The following is a 15,504-nucleotide window of genomic DNA, read 5'->3' as shown; positions in this document are numbered from 1 at the left end:
TTCTCTCAATTGGTTGAAGATACCTAAATGTAATTCTTTTGAATTCCTTGTCAGGGGGTTCCAATGTTGCATCTTTCTCAGGGGTGTGTTTTAGGTCCATATCCTGGTCCTTTGTTTCTCCTGCTTTATCTTGCTTCTTTGTGTGGACTCTTGTCTCCGAGGCATTGTGACATTTTTGTGTTTATATTTAATTGGTGATTGTACGTTGGAGTGATTTGCCCAGGATTTTTGTTTGTATGTTATCTGTGCAAGCAGGGTATTTTGCTCCTCTGTTCGCTAGTTGACAGCACTTACACATTCACCACTTGTCTCTTTTCCTGTTGTCAACCTCTCGTATGTCCCTGCCAACCTTGGCATACAGCCTATTCTTAGGTCTGTGGAATCCAAATGAGAATGCTATCACTTTAAAATCCAAAATGTTGCCACTTGGAAACATTCAAAATGGCTGTGCCCTCGGTCACTTTAAATATCCAAAATGACCACTGCTTGTAAACATTCAAAATGGCTGCCACCTTGGTCACTTTAGATATCCTAGATATCCAAAATGGCTGTCGTGTGTGAACAACCAAAATGGCTGGGTCCTCCGGACAGCGGAAGGTCAACAGCTCAGGTTGTTTCCCTCCTTGCTGTTTCCCTTCCTAGTCATAGGCAACCAGTGCATTTGTCCCTGCAGTCCTTGGTGATCAGGGCTGATCTTTAAGTCAATTCTCAGGTCCCAACACCACTTGGAAATATTCAGGCTGTTGGTCCCATCAGAGTAGCTGACAGTCCGCAGCTCTGACCATCTCTGTACTCACTGGTTTTGTTCAGGTTTTTCCACTAGTTGGTGCCTAATCTACTTCTGGATAGTTCCTTTCAAAGCTCAGGACTCCTGGATTATCTTCTATATCTCTGTTCTATTCTTTGTTTAAGAGGGTCTTTGTCGCTTTTCTGCTTATCCCTCCATCTTACTGGAAGTCTGAATGTCAATCCTGTATATAAACCTTCCATTGACTATTTACGATCATGATCTAATACGATGTTTGTCCTGCTATGATTGACTCATTCCCCTCAGAATCATGTTCTCTAAGTTCATCCATGTTATGTGGTGTTACATAGATCCTACATTATTCCTGAGCGTTGCATAGTCTTCCATTATGTGTATGTACCATAGTTTGGTTATCCATTCTTCTGTTGATGGGCACATAGGTTGTATCCATCTTTGTTACATGGATAGTACTCTGATGAAAGAGTGTGCACGTATCAGTTCTTTATGCTGGCTCTAACTTCTTTACGATACATACCTAGTAATGGGATTGCTGGATCAAATGGTATTTCTAATTCCAACTTTTGAAGGAATCGCCATACTGCTTTCCACTGTGATTGTATCATTTTACAGACCCACCAGCAGTGTATGAGAGTCCCAATCCTTGCCAGCATTTGTTATTTTCTGTGTTAAATTTTTGGTATTAGTGCTGGGGTGAGATGGTATCTCATTGTTTTGATTTGCATTTCTGTAATGGCTAATGATCATTTCTTCATGTGTTTGTAAGCTGCCTTAATATCTTCTTTGGTGAAGTGTCTATTCATATCTTCTCATTTTTCAGTTGGATTGTGTGTCTTTTGATGTTGAGGTGTTGTTTTCTACAAATTTTAGAGAAAAGTTCCTTGTTAGGTATATTATTGCCAGATGTTTTTTCCCCAGTCTGTTGGCTTGTTTTTACCCTTTTGGAGAAGTCTTTTGAAACACATAAAAGTTTAATTTTTAAGGTCTCATTCATCTAGTTTATCTTCTGCTGTTTGTGTGTTTTGGGTGATGCTTGATAGTCTATTTATGCCATAAATTGTTGTTGTTATGTGCCGTCGAGTCGGCCCCGACTCATAGCGACCCCTCCTTGGGTTTCCGAGGCAGTATCACTACGGAAGTAGGATTGCCCAACCTTCCTTCCAAGGGTGGCTGATGGGTTTGAACCGCCAGCCGTCTGGTTAGCAGGCAAGTGTCTTAGCCACTATGCTACCAGAGCTCCCCTAAATTTGTCCTAATTTTTTCTTTGAGGAACTTTTATAGTTTTTAGGTTTCACATTTAAGTCTTAGATCATCTGGAGTTAGTTTTTGTGTATGGTGTGAGGTATGGATCTTGTTTCATTTTTCTGCAAATGGATATCCAGTTTTGCCAGCACCCTTTGCGAAAGAGACTGTCCTCCCCATTTTCCCCATTTACTGGATTTCAGCCCTTGTCAAAGATAAGCTGACCATAGGTCGATGGAGCTATTTCTGAGTTCTCAATTCTGTTCCTCTAGTCTATGTGTTGTCGTTGTACCGGTACTAGGCTGTTTTGACTACTGCGGATGTATAGTCAGTTTTGAGATCCAGGGGTGTGAGACCTCCTTCTGTGGGTTTTTTTTTTTTTTTTCCCCTCCCTAGCAGTGTTTTGTTCATGTGAGGTTTCTTTCCTTTCCATGTAAAATTAGTGATTGTTTTTTCTGTATCCTTAAAGAATGTTGATAGGATGGGGATTAGGATTGCATTTGAATGTATAGTTCGGTTTGGATAGTATTGACATTTTCATGATGTTCAATCTTCCTATCCATGAGCATGGTATGTTCTTCCATTTATGTAGATCTCCTATATGTTTCTTGAAGTAGTGTTTTGTAAGTTTCTTTGTAGAAGTCTTTTGTGTCTCTGGTAAGATTTATTCTCAAGTATTATATTTTTTTAGTATTATTGTAAATGGTATTGATTTCCTTATTTCCTTTTCAGCAATCTCTTTGCTAGTGTAGAGGAATCACTGATTTTTGTGTGTTGATCTTATATCCTGCCACTACGCAAAATCTCTCAATTAGTTCAGTAGTTGTCATGCTGAATCTCTTGGGTTTTCTGTTATATCATCAGCAAATAATGATAGTTTTAAGTTATTTCTTACCAATTTAGATACCTTTAATTTTCCTTTCTTGCCTTATTGCCCCAGCTAGGACTTCCAGTACAGTGTTGAATAGAACTGGTAATAGAGGGCATCCTTGTCTGGCTTCTGTTTACAAAGGGAATGTTTTCAGTTTCTCTCTATTCAGAATAATGTTGGCTGTTGGTTTTGTTTATGCCCTTTATTATGTTGAGGAATTACCTTTTTGTTCCTGTTTTTCTGAGAGATTTTATCAGGAATGGGTGTTAGAGTTTATCAGATGCCTTTTCTGCATCAAATGATATGGTCATGTGGTTCTTTTTCTTTGTTTTACTTATGTGATGGAGTACATTGATTGTTTTTCTAATGTTTAACCATCCTTGCATACTTAGTATGAACCCCAGTTGGTCATGGTTTATTGTTTTTTTGACATGTTGTTGGAGTCTGTTGGCTAGGAGTGTTGAAGATTTTGGCATCTGTATTCATGCGGGGTATTGGTCTGTAGTTTTCCTTTTGAGTGATGTCTTTGCCTGGTTTTGGTATCAAGGTACAGATTTTCTTTGTTACAGGTCTTTTGTGTCTCTGGTAAGATTTATTCCCATGTATTTTATTTTTTCAGTACTTTTGTAAAAGGTGTTGTTTTCCTTATTTCCTTTTCAGCAATCTTTTTGCTGGTGTAGAGGAATCCCACTGATTTATGCTTGCTTCATAAAGTGAATTTGGGAGGATTCTGTCCTTTTCTATGTTCTGGAATTTTGAGTAGGGTTGGTGTCAGATCTTCTTTGAATGTTGGTAGAAATCTCCAGTGAAACTGTCTGAGCTAGGACTTTTTTGTTGGTAATTTTTCTTATGACCTGTTCAATGCCTTTTGTTTTGCTAAGGTTTAAAATTTCCACCTTAGTCTGTGTTAGTTTAGGTAAGTAGTATGTTTCTAGGCATCTGTCCATTTCTGCTACATTTTCAAATTTGTTGGAGTACAGTTCTTCATAGTATCCTAATACTAACCTTTTTATTTCAGTTGGTTCTATCATGACATAGCACAATTTGTTTTTTACTCATGTTTGTATTCTCTTCCTCTTTTCCTTTGTTAAGTTTGCCAGTGGTTTGTCAATTTTATTAATCTTTTCAAAAAAACCAACTTCTAGTCTTGTTGATATTTTTCTGTTGTCTTTCTTTTTCATTTATTTCTGCTCAAATCTCTGATACTTCTTTCTTCTGGTGATTGTAGGCTTTTTTAAGGAGAGTGTTATTCACTTCCCATGGGTTTGCTCTTTTCTGTTGATCTTCCTATTGTTGGTTTCTAACTTTATAGAACTGTGATCTGAGAAGATGCTTTGCAGTATTTCAATGGTTTTAAAATTTATTGAGGCTTGCTTTGTGGCTAATAGATGGTCTGTTCTGGAGAATGTTTCATGTGCACTGGAAAAGAATATATATTGTGCTATTGTTGGGTGAAGTGCTCTGTAGATGTCTATAAGGTCAAGTTGGTGGATTGTATTGTTTAGTTCTTCTCTGTCTTTGTTGAGTTTCCAGTTTTGTCTGTGATTGAATGTGGTGTATTAAAGTCTACTATGATTGTGGAGTCATCTATTTGTCTTTTCAGTTCTGTTAGAGTCTGGTTTATATATTTTGGGGCTCTTTCATTGGGTAGGAACTCTGGTAGCCTAGTGTCTAAAGAATTTGACTACTAACCAGAAGGCTGGCAGTACAAACCCACCAGCCACTCCTCGGAAGGAGGACTGGGCAATCTGCTTCCACAGTGATACCGCCTCAGAAACCCAAAGAGAGTTGAATCTGACTCAACAGCAGTGAGTTTGGATCGGTTTGGTTTTTCATTGGGTGAGCAGATATTTATTATGGTTATGTTCTCTTGTTCAGTCAATCCTTTAATCATTATGTAATGCCCTTCCTTGTCTCTTTTGGTTGTTTTTGTCTTAATGTCAATTTTATCAGAATTAAATATTGCCACTCTTGGTCTTTTTTGATTCCCATTTCTTGATACATCTTTTTCCAACCTTTGCACAACGTAACTTCAAAGAAATATAATAAACCTTTGCATTAAAATTAAAGAGGACAAGCACAGATATTTAGCAAATACTAAAACAAAAGCAACAAAGGAAAGGATAACACAATTCATAACAAAATGAGCTCAGCACAAAAAATTATAATTGAACAAAAACCATAAAAAAGCACCACAAAAAAACACATGACACAATGACTGCAATCAATTTATACTTGTTGATAATTACTATGAATGTAAATGAATTAAATGCACTACTCAAGAGATGGAAATTTCAGACTGCATAAGAAAACATAGCCCATCAATATACTGTCTTCAGGAGACTCACCTTAGACACAAAGACAGACTAAAAAGCAGAGTTCCAATGCTGTGTCTTCTTCCTCAGAGATGGGTTTTGGGTCTGTATCCTGGTCCCTCATTTCTACTACCTTATGATGCTTCTTTGTGTGAACTGTGATGCTCTGTTGTGTCAGAGGCATTATGATGTTGTTATATTTATATTCACTTGGTGATTGTATGTTGGAGTAATTTTTCCCAAGATTTTTTTTTTTCTTTTATTTTCTTTTGATATATCTGAGTAAGATATAAACAGCTCGATGATTTGATACTTTTTGTCTGGCTCTGGGCTACAGTCTGCCCTGTGATTGGTCTGTTTTGTGCACTTGCAGGAATTGATTATGTACATACAGCTACATAGGTTTCAGAGAGTAAAAAGGAGAAAGATAAGATAAAGGCAAGAGAGGTGACAAGAGAAAAGATGTAGAAGCAAGGAACCTCCTTAAAAGAGCTGTAATACAGGTCAAGGACTGTGACACTTAAGACAAAAAGAGGGCTGGAATACCCTGTGGCAGTTAGTAATGACAGGAGAAACCTGTTGCTGGGAGTACAGCTGAGAGAGCTCAACAGAGCTGCTGCACTGGCTATGAGCTGAATCACTTACCAGCGGGGAGGCTGATGGCAGGAAGACTGAAGACAGGCCTGCATGGCTAAGAGGGACAGTGCATGTCCGAGGGAAGGCCTGTAATGAGGGGACTGAAAGGAGGCCTCCATGGCTGAGAGGGTATGCAGGTCCAAGAAGCATTTTCCTCAGGTGCCTGAGAGGAGTGAGAACTGGGATGCATGGCCAAGTGGGGGCAGAGCATAGTAGAGAAGGTCTTGCTTGCTTCCATGGTGGAGAAGAGCTGAGAGTGCTCTCCCGTACTGAAGAAGGGAGGGATGTGCTCTCCACTTTGGGGAAGTCTTTCAGACTTTGCCTACATACTACCTGATCCTGATCCAGAGTTGTACCTTTTTACCTACTGCCTTAATAAATCACTTAACTTTAAGTATAGTTTGTGAGTTCTGTGAGGCACTGCAGTGAATTGCCAAATCCAAAAGGAAGGGAGGAGTGCTGGGGGTAGGGAGAAAGTGGTTGATGTTGGAGATGGAGTGGTACATCATCTTAGAGAACTGGAAAATCTCACATATATTTTATCTCTGCCTCATGGGAATTGACTGTATGCTGATTCCTATATTTGAAATCATTTGTATACTGTCTTTTAAAATTAGAATGGTAACATAAGCTTTTGTCCCCCACCACCACTGACTGAGAACTCAAAAACTCAATGGCATCAAGTCGATTCAACTCATAGTGACCCCTCCTCGGGTTCCCAAGGTGGTATCTCTGTGGAAGTAGATTGCCCTCCTACCAATGACTGAAGCACTTTAATAAATAAATAAATACTGCATTTTAAGGTGAAAGTTTACACAGCAGATTAGATTCTCATTCAACAATTTGTGCAATTCTTTGTAACATTGGTTACAGTCACCATAATCACAGTGCTATGACAGCACTCTCACCATTTCTACCTCACCTACCTTGTTTCCATCCACCCAGTTTCCCTGCCCCTCTTTGCATTCTCATTCCTTGCTTTTGGGTAAATGCAGTTGATTGTTTAAAGGAGCATATTCCTCATGGGTGCTGTTTTATAGGCCAGTCTGTCACTTGGCTAAAAGGTGACCTTCTGGTGAACTACACATTTTTACTCAAGTGGGTTTGAAAGAGACCTTATGGAGAAGATACATGGAAGGAAGAAGGCTCAGATTTCCCAGATTAGGGTAGTCCCTAGCCAACCCACTAGCTAAAGGCAAACATAAGGAGTAACAAGTAAGACCAGCCAAGCTTAGCCCAACCTTGATTGTAGAATCATGAAGAAATAAAATGGTTGTTGATTTAAGCCACTGAGTTTTGTGGTGGTTTGTTACACAACAATGGATAATTGGTGTTAAAAATAATAAAAACTCAAAGAAGTCAAAACATACCATTTATTCTGAGCAGTTATTATGTGCATACATACATAATAAGAAAGTTCAAAGTAGGCTGGGTACAATTAGGCTTATAAAGAAGGTAATAGAAGATCAACCATTGGCTAATCTTAACATGGTTGATTGAACCCTGTTGTTAGGTGCCATAGAGTTGGCTCCAACTCATAGCGACCTTTTATATACAACAGAACAAAACACTGCCCAATCTTGTGCCAGTCTCACAATCCTTGCTATACCTGAGCCCATTGTTGAAGCCACTGTGTCAGTCTATCTCATTGAGGGTCTTCCTCTTTTTCACTGACCCTCCACTTTACCAAGCATGATATCCTACTCCAGGGAATGGTCCCTCCTGACACCATGACCAAAGTAGGTGAGATGAAGTCTGGCCATTCTCTCTTCCAACATTCTGGCTGCACTTCTTCCAGGACAGGTATGTTTGTTCATTTAGCAGTCCATGATATTTTCAGTATTCTTTGCCAGCACCACAACTCAAAACCACCAACTCTTCTTTGGTCTTCCTTATTGCCCAACGTTCATATGCACATAAGGCAATTGAAAATATCATGGCTTGAGTTAGGCACACGTTAGTCTTCAAAGAAACATCTTTGCTCTTCAGCAATTGAAAGAGGTCATTTGCAGCAGATTTGCCCTGTGCAATATGTCGTCTGATTTCTTGACTGTTGCTTCCTTTGGTGTTGATTATGGAACCAAGCAATATGAAATCTTTGACAACTTCAGACTTTTCTCCGTTTATCATGATACTGCTTATTGGTCCAGTTGTGAGGATTTTTGGCTTCTTTATGTTGAGGTGTAATCCATACTGCACACTGTAGTCTTTAATCTTCATCAGTAAGCACTTCAAGTCATCTTTGCTTTCAGCAAGCAAGGTTGTGTCATTGTATATCTCAGGTTAATGAGTCTTCCTTCATTCTTGTTGCAGTGCTTTTCTTCATATAGTGCAGCTTCTCGGATTTAATTGCTCAGTGTACAGATTGAAGAAGTATGGTGAAAGGATGCAACCCTGATACACTCCCTTCCTGATCTAAAATCACACAGTATCTACTTGGTCTATTTGAATGACAGTCTCCTGGAGTAGGTACAGCTTCCTCATGAGCACAATTAAGCGTTCTGGAATTCCCATTCTTTTCATTGTAATTCGTAATTTGTTATGTTCTACACAATCAAATGCTTTTCCATGTTCAGTAAAACACAAGTAAACATCTTCCTGGTATTCTTTGCTTTCAGCCAGGATCCATGTAACATTAGCATTGATTACCCTTGTCCCACCTCCTCTCAATCCAGCTTGCATTTCTGGAAGTTCCCTGTCGATACACCGCTGCAACCATTTTTAAATTATCTTCAGCAAGATTATACTTGGCTTATGATATTAATGATATTGTTAGATCATTTCTGTATTCTGTGCGATCACTTTTCTTTGGAATGGGTACAAATATGGATGTCTCCAAGGTGGTTGGTCAGGTAGCTGTTCTTCCACATTTCTAGGCATAGATGAATAACTTAACTTATCTCCAGCATTGTGTCTGTTTGTTTAAACTTCTCAGTGGGTATTCCATCAATTCCTGAAGATTTGTTTATTGCCACTTCCTTCAATGCAGCTTTGACTTCTCCCTTCAATACCATTAGTTTGGATCATATGCCACCTCCTGAAATGGATGAATGTTGACCAGCTCTTTGACTCTCTATATTCAGTTCAGTAAATCTGTGTATTCCTTCCATCTTCTTTTGATATTTCCTCCATCATTCAGTATTTTGCCCATGGAATCTTTCAGTATTGCAACTTGAGGCTTGAATATTTTCCTCAGTTTTTTCAGCTTGAGAAATGCTTAGTGCAGTCTTCCTTTTTGGTTTTCTAACTCTAGCTGTTTGTACATTTCATTATAGTAATTGGCTTTGTCTGCTGAAGCTGCTCAGCTTTTTCATCTTGTAATTTCTTCTGTTTGCGTTAGCTACTCTTCGCTCAAGGGCAAGTTTCAGAGTCTCTTCTGACATCCATTTTGGTCTTCCTTTTTTGTCTTTTTAATGACTTCTTGCTTTCTTCATGGATGATGTTCTTGATGTCATCCCACAATTCCTCTGTTTTTCAATCATTGGTGTTCAGTGCATCAAATCTATTCTTTAAAGGGTCTCTAAATTCAGGAGGGATATTATCAAGGTCTATTTTGGCTCTTGTGGACTTGTTTTAATTGTCTTTAACTTCATCTTGAATGTGCATATGAGCACAATCAGCTCCTGGCCTTTTGGTCAAAGATACTGAACTTCTCCATCGCCTCTTGCCACAGATGTTGTCAGTCTGATTCCTGAGTATTCCATCTGGTGAAGTCCATGTATATAGTTGTCACTTATGTTGAAAAAAGATATTTGCAATGAATAACTCATTTTGGTCTTGCAAAATTCTATCATGCGACCTCCAGCGTTATTTCTATCTCCAGGACCATATTTTCCAGCTACTGGTAACTTTTTTGTTTCCGACTTTTGGATTCCAGTTACCAGTGATAATCGGGACATCTTGATTGCATGTTCAGTCAATTTCAGACCGCAGAAGTTGTTTGAAATCTTCAGTTTCCTCATCTTCGGCTTTGGTGGATAGTGCATAAATTTGAATAATAGTCGTAATAACTGGTCTTCCTTGTAGGCATGTGAATATTATCCTATCACTGACAGCATTGTACTTCAGGACAGATCTTGAAATGCTCTTTGTGATGATGAATGCTACATCATTCCTCTTTGCCATTCCCAGCATAGTAGATCATATGGTTGTCTGATTCAAAATGGCCCAAAATGGGCCATTGCAGCTCACTAATGCCTTGGATATTGATGTTTATGCATTCATTTCAGTTTTGACAACTTTCAATTTTCCTAGATTCATACTTTCTACATTCCATGTTCCTATTATTAATGGGTGCTTTCATATGTTTCTCCTCATTTTGAGTCATGCCACATCAGCCAGTGGAGGTCCTGAAAGCTTTCCTCTATCCCTGTGGTCAAGGTTGTCTCAACTCTGAGGAGTCAACTCTTCCCTAGTCAAATTTTATGTGCCTTCCAACCTGATGAGCTCATTTTCCAGCACTATATTGGACGATGTTTCAGGGCTATTCATAAAGTTTTCCAGTAATATAACAGACAGTGTTTCACTGCTATTCATATGGTTTTCACTGGCTAGGACGACAAACTGATTCCCTTAGTTGTTCCAGCTCCTCTGCACCTGCCTACCTTGGGCAACAGCCTTAAAATAGAGTTGCCCACAAGCGAAAAGCAGCCTCCAAGCCTTGGGCCCGCCTACCTCAGGCCCCTGGCTTTAATATAGAGCCACTCCTAAGCAGAAAGCTGTATCCAGCCATAAGCCCGCCTACCTCAGGCCCCAGCCTTAATATAGAACCAACCCAAGGCAAAAGCAGCCCCATTCCTGGGCCCGCCTACCTCGGGTCCCAGCCTTAAAATAGAGCCACACACTAGCAAAAAGCAGGCCCCAGGCCCAAGCTCACCTTCCTCGAGCCCCACTCTGACTCCTTGTAACCGTGAAACCTCCTCCCCCTTTTTTTCTTTTTATAATAATGGTCTCATACAGTATTTGTCCTTTGGTGTTTGCAGCATAAAGTCCTTCAGGTTCATCCATGTTAGGTTTTGCAGATTCATCATTATTCTTCAACATTGTGTAATATTTCATTGTGCATATGTGCCATAATTTATCAGTTCATCCATTGAAGGACACTTAACTTGTCTCCTCCTTTTTGCTGTAATCAACAGTGCTGCCATGAACATGGGTGTGCATATATATGTTTGTGTAGGATATATATCTGCTTACTAGTGGGACTGCTGTATAATGTGACATTTCTGTTTCTAACTTTTTAAGGTGGTGCCAAACTATTTTCCACAGGGATTGTACCATTTTACAGTCCTACCATATAATGTGTGAAGGTTCCAGTTTCTCCACACCCTTGCCAGCATTTGTTATTTTCTATTTTTTTTTTTTTAATTTGGTATTATATCTGGGGTTAGATGATACCTCAATTTGATTTGCATCTAATGTGTTTGTTAGGAGCTCTCGTGGCATAATGCCTAAGGCATTTGACTGCTAACCAGAAGGCTGGTGATTGAGACTTCCGAGCCATTCCTTGGAAGGAAGACTGGGTGATCTACTTCCGTAGTGATACTGTCTTGGAAACCCAAGGGTGGGTCACTATGAGTCAGAACCAACCGATGGTAGTGAGTATTTTGATGTTAAGCAGAAAGTAAGCAGTCCAAACCCACCAGCTGCTCTGTGGGAGGAAGATGAGGTAGTCTACTTCCATAAAGATTAACCTTGGAAAACCCATAGGGGACACTGTGAGTCGAATTGGTGGCCATGGGTTTGGTTTGGTTATCTTGGAATGTTTGTTAGCCATCTGAATGTTTTCTTTGGTGAAATGTCTGTTTGTTTACTCTGCCCATTTTTAAATTGGATTGTTTGTCTTTTTGTTCTTGAGGTGTTGTTATTTTCTATAAATTTTTAGAGATTAGTCCTGTGTCTGATAACCATTTCCAAAATTTTATCCCTAGCCTGTGTGTTCTCTTTTTACTCTTTTGGTGAAGCCTTTTCATGCACATAAATGTCTAATTTTTAGGCAGTCCCATTCATCTAGTTTGTCTTTTGCTGTTTGTGTGTTTTTTAGTTATGTTTGATAGTGTATTTATTCCATGTATTAGGGTCACTAAGTTTGTTCCTATTTTTTCTTTGAGGGTGTTGATGATTTTAAGTTTTACATTTAGGTCTTTGATCCACCTACAGTTTAGTTTTGTATATGGAATGAGATAGGGGTCCTGCTTTATTTTTCTACCAGTGGATATCCAGTGTTGCTAGTACTATTTGTTAGAGAGAAAACTTCTTCCCCATTTAATGAGTTTTGGTCCTTTGTCAAAGAGCAGCTGTCTAAAAGTGGATTGATTTAATTCTGGGTTGTTAATTCTGCTCCATGGTTTTTGTGTCTTTTATTGTACAGTACCAGGGTATTTTGACTACCATGGCTATATAGTAGGTATTGATACTGGGAATTGTAAGGCCTCCTCCTTTGTTCTTCTTTAGTAGTGTTTAGCTTATGTGGCATCTCTCTCCTTTCCATATAAATCTGGTGGATGGTTTTCCATCTTTTAAAGAATGATAATGTATTCTGGTTCAGGATTGCATTTTATCTGTAGATTGACATTTTCACCATGTAAAGTCTTCTGATCCATGATCATGGTATATTCTTCCATGTATGTAAGTCTCTTTTGGTTTAAGTGTTTTGCAGTTTTCTTTGTATAGGTCTTTTATGTCTGTGGGTTGATTTTATTCCGAAGTACTTCACCTTTGGGTGGTTATTGTAAATTGTATTGTTTCCCTGATTTCCTTTTCAGAGTTCTCTTTGTTATTGTAAAGGAGTTAGACTGATTTTTGTATGTTGATCTCATACCTTACGAATTGGCTGAAATTTTCAGTTCTAGTAGTTTTTTTGCTGGGTCTTTAGGAGTTTCTATGTAGAGGATCATATTATCTGCAAATAGATAGAGTTTTACTAATACTTTGCCAATTCGGATGTCTTTTTTCCCTTTCTGCCTTGTTACTCTGAGTAGGACTTCCAATATAGTATTGAATAGGAGTGATGATAAAAGGCTTCCTTGTCTACCCATTCACAAAGGGAATGCTTTCAGGTCTTTCTATTGAGATTAATATTGGAGCTTTGGTAGCATAGTGCCTAAGGCATTTGACTGCTAACCAGAAGACTGGCGGTTCAAACCCACCAGCCACTCCTTGGAAGGAAGGTTGGGCAATCTACTTCTGTAGAGATACCACCTCGGAAACCCAAGTAGGGGTCACTGAGAGTCAGATCTGACTCCACGTTGGGGGGTTTGGTTTGGTTTTGATTTATAGGTTTGTATACATGCCAAAAAATGAAATGGAATGTTTACAAGTGGCAACCATTTTGGATTTTAAAGTGATAGCATTCTCATTTGGATTCCAGGGACCTAAGAACAGGCAGTGAGGTGGGAAGCAGGGAGAGGACAAAAAATGCAAAGGGGACCAGAACAGATCGAGGAGTGAGCCGCAGGGATCCAGGTGAAGAGAGGGAACCCAGGCCACACCCCACAATGAGCAAGGCAGGAAGGCAGGGAGAGGACAGAAAAGGCAAAGGGGATAGGAACAGATCGAGGATTCAACTGCAGAGAGCCAGGTGAGGAGAGGGAACCCAGGCCAAGCCCCACAAAGAGCAAGGTGGGAAGGCAGGGAGAGGACAGAAAAGGCAAAGGGGATAGGAACAGATCGAGGATTCAACTGCAGGGAGCCAGGTTAGGAGAGGGAACCCAGGCCACGCCCCACAAAGAGCAAGGCAGGAAGGCAGGGAGAGGACAGAAAAGGCAAAGGGGACTAAAACAGATCGAGGAGTTAGCCACAGGGATCCAGGTAAGGGTGGTTGGTTGGAGGGGTTTCCAACAGCTGAGGGAGACAGACTTGTCTGTTGATTTGTCCTACTGTGGTGACATGTTCTGTGAGTCTTGAGGCTGTGCCACTGGTGTTTCAAATCCAGTGGGGTGCACCTGTTGCACAGGTATCAGCCTGGCTTGCAGACTGAGACAAACTAGGAAGAAGGAGGAGGCCATCCACTTCTCATAGAATTGGCCAGGGAAAATTTTATGAATAGCAGAGAAACACTGTCTGATACCTTACTGCGCAACTTTATGAATAGTCCAGAAACATTGTCCAATACAGAGGAGAAAGATGAGTCACTTAGCTTAGGAAGCTCTCAAAAGTAGGACTGGGCAGGAGCTGCGTTATCAGAGTAAAATCAGCCTTACTCATATGGATAAAGTAAAGCTTTCGAGACCTCCATTTGCTGACGTTGCACCACTCAAATTGAGGAGAAACAGCTGCAAACATCCATTAATAATCGGGGAACATGGAATGTATGAAGGAAAATTGGAAGTTGTCAAAAATGAAATGGAACACATAAAGATGGATACCCTTGGCATTAGTAAGCTGAAATGGACTGGTTTTGACCATTTTGAATCAGACAACCATATGATCTACTATGCTGGGAACAACAGTTTAAAGAGGAATGGTGTGGCATTCATCATCACAAAGGATGTTTCAAGATCTGTCCTGAAGTACAGTTCTGTCAGTGATAGGATAATATCCATATGCCTACAAGGGAGACCCGTTAATATGACTGTTATTCAAATTTATGCACCAACCACCAAAGCCAAAGATGAAGAAATTGAAGATTTTTATCAACTTCTGCAGTCTGAAATTGACAGAACTTGCAATTAGGATGTGTTAATTATCGCTGATGACTGGAATGCAAAAGTTGGAAACAAAGAAGAATCACCGGTAGTTGGAAAATTTGGCCTTGGTGACAGAAATAATGCTGGAACTTGCATGGTAGAACTTTGCAAAACCAACGACTTGTTCATTGCAAACACCTTTTATCAACAACCCAAATGGTGGCTTTACACGTGGACTTCACCAGATGGAACACACAGGAATAAGATTGACTACATCTGTGGCAAGAGGCAATGCAAAAGCTCAATATCTTCAGTCAAAACCAGGTCAGAAGCTGATTGTGGAACAGACCATCAACTGCTCATATGCAAGTTCAACTTGAAGTTAAAGAAAATTAAAACAAGTCCATGAGAGCTAAAATATTATCTGGAATATATCCCTCCTGAATTTAGAGATCATCTAAAGAATAGATGTGATGCATTGAACACCAATGACCGGAAACCAGATTGAATTGTGGGATGACTTCAAGAGCATCATCCATGAAGAAAGCAAGAGATCACTAAAAAGACAGCAAAAGAAGAGAAGACCAAAATGGATGACAGAAGAGACTCTGAAACTTGCCCTTGAGTGGAGAGGAGCTAAAGCAAGTGGAAGAAATGACAAGATAAAAGAATTGAACCGAAGATTTCAAAGAGCAGCTCGAGAAGACAAAGCCAATTACTATAATGAAATGCGCAAAGACCTGGAGTCCAAAACCAAAAGGGAAGAACAGGCTTGGCTTTTTTTCAAGCTGAAAGAATTGAAGAAAAAAATTAAGCCTCAAGTTGCAATATTGAAAGAATCTAAGGGCAAAACTTGGAATGATGCAGGGAACATCAAAAGAAGATGGAAGGAATACACAGAATCATTGTACCAAAAAGAACTAGTTGATCTTCATCCATTTCAGGAGGTGGCATATGATCTAGAACCAATGGTACTGAAGGAGGAAGTCAAAGCTGAAATGAAGGAATTGGCGAAGAACAAGGCTCTGGGAATTGACGGAATACCCA

Source organism: Orycteropus afer, unplaced genomic scaffold (assembly GCF_000298275.1).
Source record: "Orycteropus afer afer isolate SDZICR_OR568_19922 unplaced genomic scaffold, OryAfe1.0 scaffold00264, whole genome shotgun sequence".
In the NCBI taxonomy this organism is placed as follows: Eukaryota; Metazoa; Chordata; class Mammalia; order Tubulidentata; family Orycteropodidae; genus Orycteropus; species Orycteropus afer.
The sequence above is the reverse complement of the archived record's forward strand: the minus strand, read 5'-3'. Positions refer to the sequence as shown.